This window comes from Malurus melanocephalus, unplaced genomic scaffold (assembly GCF_030028575.1).
Source record: "Malurus melanocephalus ecotype Western Australia unplaced genomic scaffold, MMel_1.1 scaffold_139, whole genome shotgun sequence".
Taxonomy (NCBI): Eukaryota; Metazoa; Chordata; class Aves; order Passeriformes; family Maluridae; genus Malurus; species Malurus melanocephalus.
In genome coordinates, this window is record NW_026623371.1 from 441590 (window position 1) to 454211 (window position 12622).

A 12622-nucleotide genomic window follows, 5' to 3' on the forward strand; every position below is an offset into this window, starting at 1 on the left:
CAGTTCACAGTTTGAATGGTGTCAATTTGAAATCACAATTCATCTCTTCCTAATTTTTCCCAGGATCCAGTGACTCAGCAATCAAACCCCACTGTATTAGAGATGATGGGACCCTCCAATGGGAATTTTAGGCCATCTGGCACTTTGCCTGGCTTCAGCTGGATGCCACTTTTCCATTCTTCTCTYGGCTCTCATAAGAACTAAGAGATTTTCACACAAAAATTCTCAGCCCACCTGACCCCRTGGGTCAGAGCCTCTGGATGGTGAACTTCAGCACAATCCCATCAAAGCCACCAGAGAAGATGTGGGCAATGGCTTGGAGACAGCTCCATGCATCAGTGCTTCCTGCCCTCCAAAACCATTTCATTCTGTCCATTCAGCCCTTGCCCTGCCTTAACTCTGTCTCTGTTGTCTCCCTGGCTTCTCACAAGTTATGGAAAGCKTTTTGTGCTCTCTTCCCTTCTATAGCCAGCACTTCCTGATGGTCCAAGTGCCTTGCATTTCGCACAGCTGGCCTCTAAGACAGTTGCAGCCTCGGGCGCGGGCTGGGTAAATCGGSTATGGTCATGATTTATTTTTGGGATGCAGGAGTATGCCCACATCTCAGCAGCTGTGAATGCTGGCATGTGCTGGGGACAGGAAAGGTTTACATTGCCTGGATTCCAGGGGACTGATTTAGAGCAACTCATTTTGAGTCAGTTGGCCAGATAAAACCCATGCCGACTCACCCAGGAAAGCCACCATCTAAAAACAATATGGTCTCATCTTCAGCTCCTGGGCAGTGCCCTYACAAATGCCAGCCCTCTCTTTGACTCCTCTTTCTGTCTCACCCCCACTCCCTGGTGGGCAGAGGACAGCRAGCATATGCTGGGATTTTGTGTTTATTTTCCGTGTGTGTCTATTACATGTGTTTTTCTGAGGAATGCCAACCCACCTCTCCTATCAACATATGAGGAATCAGAGCTGTGCAGCTCAGCAGCMACGTGTGTTGATGGAGAGATGATTTGGGGTTTGTTTTCCACAGAGTCAGCAACCCCAGACCACAATGAGACAGCAGGTGATTAATTCTTGTCACTTTTTGGAACTGTGACCAGCCTGTAAAACATTTCACTTGAACACAAACAAGATATGATGCAATGATTAGGGGAACAATTAAAACTCTGAACAACTTCTATTTAATGACCATAGTAATGACAGCAATGGCAGGACAGTTCACTCTCTCTGAGCATGCATTTCTTAGTGACAACACATTTCAAGCTTTAAAGCACCCTCGTGGCTGTGATAAATGAAACGATTCAATAAATTAAACATGGTTTGGAGAGAGAGAGAGTTGGTGAGTGCTGGCTGATACTTGGTTCATGTAAAAATAAAGCAGCAGCAATCCTGAAGCCTTGCATTGTGCTCGTGGGGAGGCTGGCTGGTGGTGCAGCGTGAGGAGGTGCTGTAACCTGCTTAAGCTGCCTTGCAGGAAGCAGCTCTGTCTCCTCTGCCCCTGATTTGCTGCATRACAAATGCTATCTCCCCTGCACAGCTGGGAATAGAGACACGTCCTGAGATGGCAGCTCATGAAAAATCTGGGTGGGACAGCATGTATTTCAAAAATGCCTGATGCAAGTAAATTGCTAAAGCAACCCCTTTTTATATGATGGTTTAATTAAAAACCATGATGTTTCTGCATTTAGTATGATTCACAGTGCTTAACAGAAGACTCCTTTTCTGAGCCAGGGAGAATTCCTCCACTTTATGATTTATGCAGGTTTTTCCTCACTGGTGTAAGGAGCAGTGGCAATCCCTTGTCTTGCTCCTGAGCTGGCAAACTCCWGCACTCCAGTGTGTGAGAACTGGGGGCAAGGTGAATCACAACCAAAATCATTTCTGTCCAGATCTGGAGCCYGTCTGCAACAGGCTGAGGGTTCCCAAAGGTGCCAGACAGAGTGGAAGGTGACCCCATGTAACACTGCCACCACAGCAGAGACTTGGAGCAAAAGGTGCACAGTCATCTTGCTGCTATTGAGGGAAATTTCTGGAAACTATTGCCATCCTTAACATTTTTAAAAGTATGTTGGTGTCCTGAGCATTTAAACTGTGAGGGAATTGGACCATGCCTCTCTCTCTAGACTGTAAATAATTTGCGGCGAGAGCTGTTTTTATCACTGTGCTTCAAACAACACTCAGCATATTGCTGGAACCAATTATATAAATAAATTWTATAATATGTCTTTGGATAACTTAAATACCATGCTGAACAGTCAGTAGTTGAAAACTGAAAGATGCCCAAGCCAAATTTGAAAATAAGGAGATAAAACACTAGATGATTCAGTCATATTTAGTATAGATTTTATTTTCTGTAGCAGCCTGGTAATACAGAAAGATATTTGCATTAAATTACCATTGTTCCACAGAACAGATGTTTTTATATTACTTTCTTTATTGTGTTTAATAACATATTATAAGATGTGCACYAATCATAACACATTTTTAAAAATTTTCTGTAGATGCAACATTTACTTTTGATTAAACTAATGTGCTGGGAGTTTAGGGTATCCCAATGTAATTTAATGTTATTACTCTGCTATTTTGGTGCAGTTAATTGAACTGCAGAACAGGCTACTTCAATAAAACATGAAGAATGTCTTTCGTTGTTTCTGAAAGTTAAGGTAAACTAATTTACTCCTAAATGGTTTAGTGATGAGTATCTCACACTGTTAAAATTAAAAATAAGTAATATTTCCCAACTTAAGCAWAGTTTCTTGATAGTGGCAAAATGCTAATTCTCAAAATACGGGTTACAAAACAAAGTCTGTGATTCCATAGCAGATATGTTGTGCTGGGGACACCATGAATATAAACAGTTTAAAATCCATGGAGCTAGAGAAATGGAAGGTCAAGCTTTTTAATCCTTTCTTATTCATGGATTCTCTCTTGAACATGAAGGAGAAGTAAGTTTCTCTGTGCTAGAAGACTCTGTGTAGAAGAGAAAAAAATGAAATAAAAGAGAGTAACAGCAAGATCAGCTGGTTTCAAAGTAAATGATCCCAGTGAAGGACGGAAGTGGGAGAGCAGTAAAAATAAAATTATCGTGGGTAAAGAAGGGAAGGCAATAGTTTTCGTGACAAAAGGTCCTCAGTGGCTTGGAAAGGCACCACTTCCTTCTTACCTTTGATTTTCAAAYACATTGATATCTATGTATAGAAGAGATTACAGAGGTCAATCTCTGCTACATTTTRTCAGGACACTGACTTTTTATGAACATTCTATATGTTTTGAATCTTGATATCCAGAAGGCATTTGACTAATAGAGCAGTGGGTAATGACCATGATTGTGTTATGGGAGATGAAGGAAAAATAGAGATCTCTGGGCAAAACACTGCTTTAATGTTATTAATCACCGTCACATAAACACAGCCCTCTGCATCTGCCCACAGTAAAAGGGAAGCTGTCTCTGTTCAGGTTACCAGGTCAAGGTGTCCTTGATGTAGATCATTAGCTTCTTTGCACAAAGTTTGAGCTTTAATATGTATTACTTAGCTGCATATCATATAACCTCAGTGAGCCTGTGCTACAGACTATCCTTATCTAAATGATTAACGTTAGATCATGAGTGGTGGCTAAAAAAAGGTGCAGGAAAGATCAAAACAGTGCCCTAATTAAGCAGCATCCCCTCGAACACATTTACAGTCTCAAGGTGACTCCTCAGTCTGTGCTCCTCAGCCAGGGGGTTGTTTGCTGAAGCTTGGAGGAGAGCAGCTGAAAGACAATGATCTGCTCAGGGCCTGATTCCTGGAATAGGGAACAGAGGAAATTTTCACTTGGAAAAACTGGCACGCAGAGAGGCTGAACCCAAAGTGTAACCAGGGCTCAGTTCACCAGAGAAGGGGCTGCAATGACTCAGTTATGCATCCCCAAAGAATGAATTTTGTTTCAGGTGGAGATCCCACAGCATRTGAAGGCATTGTGCTCAGCTGTCATGAAAGTATAGCCCACAGACTGAAGTGAGGAGACATGAGCTCATTACACCAAGAAAGAAGTGAAGGGACCAGAGCAGTTCTTGGAAAGGGTGTCCTTAGGGAGCTGGGAGAGGGCTCGGGAGAGGCGAGATAGGCGACAGCTGGGGTCAGGGAAATGTGAACTGCATCCACAGCTCATTCGAGGAACAGAAGGTCACATTTATAGTATTTGCTGATGAATGGCAAGGTTTTACTGCACATCCTGGATGCTCTATCTYGTTTTGTTGGAAATCATAAAGCAATTCAATATGTGATAAGGGTGTAGCTTGATACTCATCAAGTCTGAAATCTCTGTTTCTGCAAAGAGTCACGCCCTTCTGCTTCGATGAACTGTTGAACAATAAAAGCCTTTGGACTTGGCATTCAATGAAATGTGAAATTGAGGTTAAATGCCAGTTCTTCAGTCCAAACACTTGGGGCTGGTTGAGGTGAGACAATCAGTCACTGCTAAGGAGTAAGGATGCCTCACAGAACCAACCATTTCTTCCCTATTTATTGAACCAGCTTCAAGGATTTTCAGGCRGACTGAAAGCTAAAAACTTCTATTTGGGTAGAAACGTCTCTTTACTTTGTTTACCTCATTCAAAAACCTTGAATTGCACTTTAAAATAGTTGACAATGTGTAACCTTAGGAAACCACATTCCCAGTGTTCGGACATATTTTGAGGCTTTGCTAATATGATATTAAAGTGTATGAGACACACTGGCTACCATTTGGTCTGAAGGAAACAACAGATGCCAGGTAAAATAAGAATCCAGTGCTGCCAGTTGCAGGGCCTGGAGGAAATACCAGAGATGTCGATGGAGCAGAGGATGGTGATAATTCTAGGCTATGTCTACACATCTTGTCAAGCACAAATAGGGAAACTCTGGTGCATCCCCTGACCCCATGCTCTGCATTYGTGCCACCAACTCTACAACATTTCTCAGTCAGCCTGGTGGTGTGGACATTGCATAAGAAACTGAGCTATAAATTTGGGTTGCTTCTAGGTGAAGCAACATCAGAAGCCGTGTAAGAGGRCTTGCTTAGATGTAATTTTTGTCAGATGGGATATTTGGTAGTTGCCAAGGCAGTAAAATTTCTTCTGCCCTGTCTGCACAACAAAACATCTTTCCCATGTCTGACTTCACCCACCTGCCTGCATGTCCCTCCATTCTTCCTCTGAGTCTCACCTGAGCACCAYGCTCAGAGGATTGTTGGTGAATGTGGACTGCACCGTTCATGGATGGTMTTTGTTCTCAAAAGTACTATTTCCTGTGAGACTTTGCATGGACAAATTGAGCCCCWGGCCAGATTTCTCCCCTGGCCCTGGCAGGAAGAACGTTCCAGTGACATCCTCCATCAGCAGAAGAGCCCACACAAGAAAGCTGTACATGCTTTCTCCATCTCTAAGATGCATCTCTGCTACATTTTAGTTTTTGGCCTTTCCTTTTAGTCCTGCTAGTTATTTCTTGCAGAGGAGGGCTTTTATCTCTGCTTCCTCAAGCTTTCCTCACTGTGCCTTTTGTAAATTCTTAATTTCAAAGGTGTTCTTCAAAGACCTTTTGTTCCCTCCTGTACCWAAGTAAAGCTTAATTGTCCTCAGATAAAGGTCCTTACTGTTTCACAGGAGGAGAATGAAATAGAAGATTCTGTGGCCTTAAATGCAAGGTACACATGAACACAAAAACTACGGATGAACTGTTTCAGATGCTGGAACAGGAAGGCTGTTCAGAACTCTGGCTTCATGGAAAAAATAGCCAGAACAGGGGTAGCTATAGCAACGTGCATATAGCCACGTTTGAGGGAAATCTAGCCCTCATAATGGGTAATCTAATGAAGCAAACAAAGCAAATACCTAAGTAAATCTAATAATGCTATTAAAATTAATTTAAGATTAATATAACAATATAAAAATCCTTTGCGCAGCATGCGACAATTTTAACTCTTCAGCCTCAGCAAGCAGCTGGGCTTATCACATCCCTAAACTGTGCTAGAAACAAACTGTTTCTTAGAAACCAACTTCAATTGTCAGTCTGATGCTTTAGGCACACGTATGCACGCACATGCACCCACATTCCATAGGCATTCCATTATATCTGTACCTGTATGCACGGAGCTTGTGCAGGTGTTCATACTTGGCAATGCTTTTTAAAGGCTGTGCCCTTCCTTRATCTCCATGATAATATCAGCAGTGAAATCCTTGCAGCCCATGCTGGAGAAGAATTCGTGCGCTTCTCCTCAAGAAGCAAAGACCCTTGGCCTTGCCCTGGAGCTGATCCTTGGTYTGTCAGCAGCACGGGGCCTCGGGCAGAGCAGGAATTTGGCAATGACAAGGCAGCACACACTGGAGTTGGAGCTGCTTCTTTACTGTATCCATCATTTTCCCATCAAACTCACAACCTCCCCTTCTCCCAGAGCTGGGGACAAGATTCTCAGTGAGTGGAGGATAAGTGGTTCCTTTTGTCAGAAAAGTAGTGAACAATTCCTAAAAGCACAAATTTGCATTTTATGATTTTGGCCTTTTTCTGCAGTTTCTCATTCTTGGAACTCCTTCCCTCTTTTATGATCCAAGCAGCCGCCCATTTTCATTTAAATCATTTCTTGAAACACACTTTCTCTGCAAAGCCTCTGGCTACAGATGTCTGGATATAGCAGAAACAGCGTTTGAATTCAGAACAAGGGTTTTGTTTGAGCAAATTGTTTGGGGGATAGCCACTTTTTATACCACACCTGATATTCCACAGAGTATTAGCATGCAAACAAAGATTTATTATTCGCTCGTCATTATTTCATTATTCTTCTGTTTAAAAGAGATCCACTCATCTAATCACAGCACYGAGGGAATAGAAACATATCACGTCATTCAGTGTATCAATTACAGGCCTTAAATGAGGATGAGCAAATAGTCATGGTGAGTGGTTTGCCATTTTACCTGTTCTCTAGGGTGAATGAGGTTCTGTCTGCAAGCAAACAAACAGGCGAGCATTTTTGGGTAATTGTTTGCAATCAATAGCTGAAGTGAGTATTTTTTCCAGCAGAACTCTGTCTTGAAGGAAGCCTCATTTTAGAACAGTTAGGGGTAAAAAAACTGCTTAATTGTATTACTTTGAATCATCTCCTTTACTTGATTTGTGGAGGGCCTGTTGTATCCATATGTCTTCTAAGTTAGTTTGCAGAGGAAGGCTCCTTTTCACAGTGCTTATATTCCTAATAACTTTCAGCCAGCAGTGCAAAAGCAGATTTTCTTGAACTGCAGTGAAATTCAGTGGCAGAGAAGGGAAGAGTCTCCGGGAAGCATTTGGGACAGAAACCCCCGTAAGCACTCCTTCTCTCCCGTGCCCATGCACCCTGGTACACGCAGACTTGTGTGCACACCAGGTGACAAATTTGCCAGTGCCACCAAAAGCTGAGCACCGCAAGGAGGAGGAGCAGGCCRGGAAAATGACCACCACAAGCCCTTCTGGTCCTGTGTGGGATTCCTTGCACAGAATGCCAGCAGCAGATTTATGTGCTGCACACAGCAGGCCAGATAACACAGTCGTGGGAGGAATGCCCAGTTGTCCATGTGGGTGCAGAGYCTCATCTCTGAGTACCATAAATGCCTTCTAAGATCAGCCAGAATTGTGTCGATTCAATCCAASACACCATTAACCTCAATAATTGTCTTGTCCCTTTGGTCTCAAGGTTCTGTGATTTTTCATCTGCTTTCTCTCTGTCTGGAGGCCCAGAATAAAAGGCTGGATCATGCTGACTTAACTGCTCCATCAAGGACTCAGTGATGGGAACAGCCATCCTTCCCTGAGAAGAGCCCAGCTGAATAAAGTTAGCACAACCATTTGACGCTGAATAATCGGGTAAATGATGATAAGTGCCCTGTGGTGAGACACAAATATGAKGTAAAACAAACCAAAGCCTCTTGCTAACCATTTGTGTTCACAGGTAAATACCATGTGGCCACAGGCTGTCCATTCATAAGGTGGCACCAGGAGGTCACTGCTGTTCCCCTCRGTGTCCCCTTCCCACCAAGACCACAGGGTCCAGCTGCTGACCTCGGCCAGGGCTGTGCTAGGGGAATACCTTCCCACACCAGCCWGAATGGCAAAAAGTTGTTAAAGAATTGTGACTGTCCCACTTTCCCAAACACTAAATATGCCTGTGTGCRTGTGTGTATGTGTGTATGCAAAATAGGCCAGGCATAAAAAATCCTATGATGGAAAACCTGAATATCGTGTCATTGGTACAGAGTSAAGATGTAGGCTGCCTTTAGTGCAAATACATCTTTTCTGGTTTCTTTGCCCTCTGAATCTAAACCCTTGAGCAGGTTGTTCCCTTGTTTCCCTCTGAGGAGATGAATGTTGCCACCACTTCTGTCTGCGCTCCGTGGAGCATTGCCTTATTAGCACATCCTGCAAAGTGATAAGCGGTGATGTAAAGTCCTTGCCTAACATTTATAAACACTTCCTCAGAAGAAACGCCAGGCACTCCAATGCATTTAATTTTAGGGAAGCAGCTGGTCCAAAACAGCTGGAGACTGTATTATTAGTCTCTCTCTCTGGGGCAGGACTGATCATGCTTTCTCATGGACAGAAGGRGCAGATGTGGGTTAGGAGCAGCTTTGGTGTCATCCAGGAGTCTGGTTTTCACCATACCAAAATGTGACTGCCCAGAGAAGAGGAAATGACCAAACTTGGTTTGAGCCAGCCATGTCCTGCTGTGGTGTCAAACTGAGCTTTAGAAAAAGGTTACAGATACTCAAAAGTGTGAGGTGTTTAATTTCAGGGGGTGCTGCGGGGAGGGGAGACAGAAAAGCAATGACTTTTCCTCAAAAATGAAGGCAATCCAATTTTCCTGAATTATAACAGGAAAAAAAAAGCCTATTATATATATTAGTGTGAAGGACTGTGCATGCTGAAAGCCCAYAGGGATGCCCAGCAGAGCTGAGTGCTACCAGAACAACCACTGGTCTGTACAGACACACCAAGGCTATGAAACCTCTCACCCCAGCACGTGTTCCTCACCCCAAGGGCGATGAGGTGGTGCTGCCTGAGCCCTGCTTAATTACTGAGTAAGGAGAAAACATATGGAAAACCTCAGGATGGGGAAGCAGCACAAAATGTCTTTGTGGAGCGCCTGTGCCAGTAACACTGCCCTGCATCCTGCTAGGAAGCAAGCCAGGGAGCAATGCCTCAGTGAGAGGAGCTCTGAAAGCCTTGATTCAATTTGTACCCAGCTCAGCTCCACCACTGTCTCTTAGCTGCTTCAAATTACTTTCTTTTTGGCAGCCCAGAAATTAAATGTTAACTCAGAGAACTGTATTAATCTCTATTAGGAAGGAGCCGGAGTCTAAATAGCTCGAACCTAGGCTTTCTGGTGTGTCAACTGAAGCAATGTGAGTTTATCCAATCTATAAATCAGTTTGTCTGGCAGACCAGCCAAAAGTAGGTGCCACAAAAATACAATAGTCTAAGCAAAATGTTTATMATGAAATTTTTTTATGACCTCCTTTAAAAAGCCCCAAGCAAATAAGCAAACAAAACTATGACAAAAACCAAGAACTAGTCTGGGAAGGCTAAAAATACTAAAATAATTTAAATTTTTTTGTATTTTAAGCTCTTTTCCCAACACGGCAGAATACAATAGCATACTGCAAGTTTTCTACTCCTATTGTTTATGTAAGGGAAACTCCCTTGTCAGTAATTTTTATTTAAGAGAAGAAGCTGAAATTATTCTCTATAATATACTACACACAGAATGTGCTTGCCATCTAATCTCATTTCTCTTGTTGAAGCRGTGGCCAGCACCACACGTTCAGGGAAAAAAAAGGGCAAGGAGTCTAAAATGAGCAATTACCAAGGAACCTGCCCTTGGCAAAAGTTGCCTTCTAATCACTGGGCAATTTATTGTTATTTAAGATCTAAAGCATGGTGATTTATATCCCTTGTAATTTGTTATTCTACTCAGTGCAACGCTTTGTGTTTTTTATTATTCATGGGCCTTTTTAAATCTTATTTCTTTGCTGACCTCAATAATAGYAGCTGGGGCAGTAAGATTCACAAGTTAATTATTAGTTGTGTATAAAGGCCCTTCCTTAAAAGAATTGTGTTTTATTTACATTTGCCTCCTAATTTGCTTGATCCACTCCTGTTCCTGAACTCTGTAAGGTTCATTATTCTGCTTTGAATACATGCTCAAAACTCATTGCTTATTTGTCAGCTCCGAGCCTGTGCAGCCCTTTCTGTGCAGAGACAGAACCTTTGTGTGACCATTCTTRCCATGAATATTTTCTCCATCAGCCTTCCTCTGGCAGGTTTTACCAAAGACTTCCAGGCTGCAGAATTGCTTTTCCCTASCAAGGTGACCACCAGGATGTTGGTAAACAGCAAAAATTCAGGAACTCTTCCTAAATTCTCTTCCTAATTAGGAAGTGAGCCCCTGAGCAGAGCTTTGGATCAGCCAYGCTCGCACCGTCTGCCAGAGCTGTCACAAACGGGAAATATATTGTCCCTGAGCAAATCCTGCCTGACAGTAGGGACTGAAAACAGTGCTTTGCTGGGGCTTGCTGCCTTCCATGGCCTTGGCTGGAGTCCCTCCCCTCCACCACCTCCCCTGYCCTTCCCACTGTGCCCTTGGGCCGGGGCTCCTGCCTGCTTCCCCCTGAGGCACAATGGTCAGGGCCAGAAGGTGGCACAGAGCCAGCACCAACACTGCCTTTCCACTTCCCACCCTCTCCCTGCATTTCCCCAGRGCAGAAAGYGGGGCTCACTCAGGGCTGAGGCACRATCAGTGACTTCCTAGTYCTSCCCTATYCCAGAATCACTCTWCTCTTCCTAGCYCACATGGGAGTTTAATTTYTCACTTTACTGTCYTAGGAGGTGGAAAATCATCTTCCTACTTCCTTCAGTCCCTATGGCTGACCCCAAGCCCTCTCCCACACTGCATGCCCAGCCCCTGCCCATGCCTCTGAATACTTCTTGATGCAGAAATGCCTCACCTACCCCAGAGCATCTCCCTGCTTTTTATGATCCTGAAAAAGGCGAGTAGACCAGAGCTGGGATGCCACAGAGCACAGTGTTTCTGGAGTGGTGACTTTTTTCCATTTCATGTAAGTCGTGTGGTCCTGCCATGAGGAGTAAGTCTGGGCAGATGCTCCAGAGCAGCTACCATTCCTTGTCCCAACGCCCCGGCAGCAGCACCAAGACACACCCAAACTGCTTTAGCTGCAAAACAGGGTTTTGTGATTACCAGAGATGCCACAAATGCCAGTGAAAAATGATGGGAGCAGAGATTTCCTGACTTGCGTTATGCTCCCCGGTGGTTTATCTCTTTGAAGTCAGAAAAGACGAGTTCCCATCCCCATCCCCTTGCCCAACCCCATCCCAACTCCATCCCAACACTATCTCTGCCTGCACTTGCTACTGTGTCTACCTTGCTTCAGAAGCCGAGATTCAATGACCCATGAGCATACATTTGTGGTGATATGCAGTAAATCAAATATCCATTTGGGTAGACTTGTCTGGTCTTTTAATTACMTTGAAGTATTCAATGCTGACAGCTCAGGATCTCATCACGAGTTTCACATTATGTTAGTTTTTCTTTTTCTGTCCTTAGCCCATTGCCTGGATGTWGTGATATTGTTTGAAGGCTGATAGTCACCTTTGAAATAGCAATTCTGGGTCTTCCCAACTGAACTGAAAGGACTCTAAAACCAGAAAAGAAACCGAGAATCTAAACCACATACTTTTAAAGGGGTTTAAAYTAAGCTTATTAATTTGGTAGAAAAAATCCCAGCGTACTTTTTATTTACTTGTCCTGGTGTGACAGTGTGTGCATATCAATCTCATTTCAGAAGCTCAGGTATTTTCCTGATGTGACTGAATCATGCAAGAAATGTGACTATTCATCCAGAATTACTGGAAACCCTGCTCCACCATCCTAGAGAAAGTGAGATAGTAGGGATCAGGCATATCAGTGACATGAGAGCTGACCCAGCCACCAGGGCAGCCACAGGCAGGAGATGTGGGTGGGCTCAAGGGCAGACCCTGCAACATGAGGGGAAAAAAAAATGGTAAAAGCCCCTTTCCTTGCAGCTAAGTAGAGGGGGAAAGCCAGGAGGTKTTGGTGTGCCTCTTTAAAGAGTGAAAGTGCTTCTTTATTACTGYGTGGGGCCAGCATCCCTGCTGGTTTGGCTGGCAGGGGAGGACCTGTGCAGGGTGTGACAGAGTGAGCAGGACACTCAGGTTGCTGAGGTGGGAAGGGTGGGAAAGCAGGGGACACTGTCTGAAGGACACAGGCAAGAGTGACATGGCTGCAAGAAGTGATGTGGCATGTGAAGGCAGCTTGGAAAAACAAGACACAKAGCTGTGCAGCTCTTCCCTTGTTGGGCCACATTTCCTAAGCCGAAAATTTGTGCTGGGATGGGCAAACGTCTCTTCGGACCGTGTGATCTCCCAGAACCATCAGAGGTCATGGTGCTGGCTCAGGCTGGAAAGGGCACAGCAAACCAGGGCAAYCCTGCCCAGCTCAGCCCTGCCAGCAGCATCTGCTGGCCCTCAGGCACCTTACAGCTCCCCTGAACAAACACTTGACATTGCCTGGGGTGCATCTGAGCTACTCTGGACATGGGCACAGAACT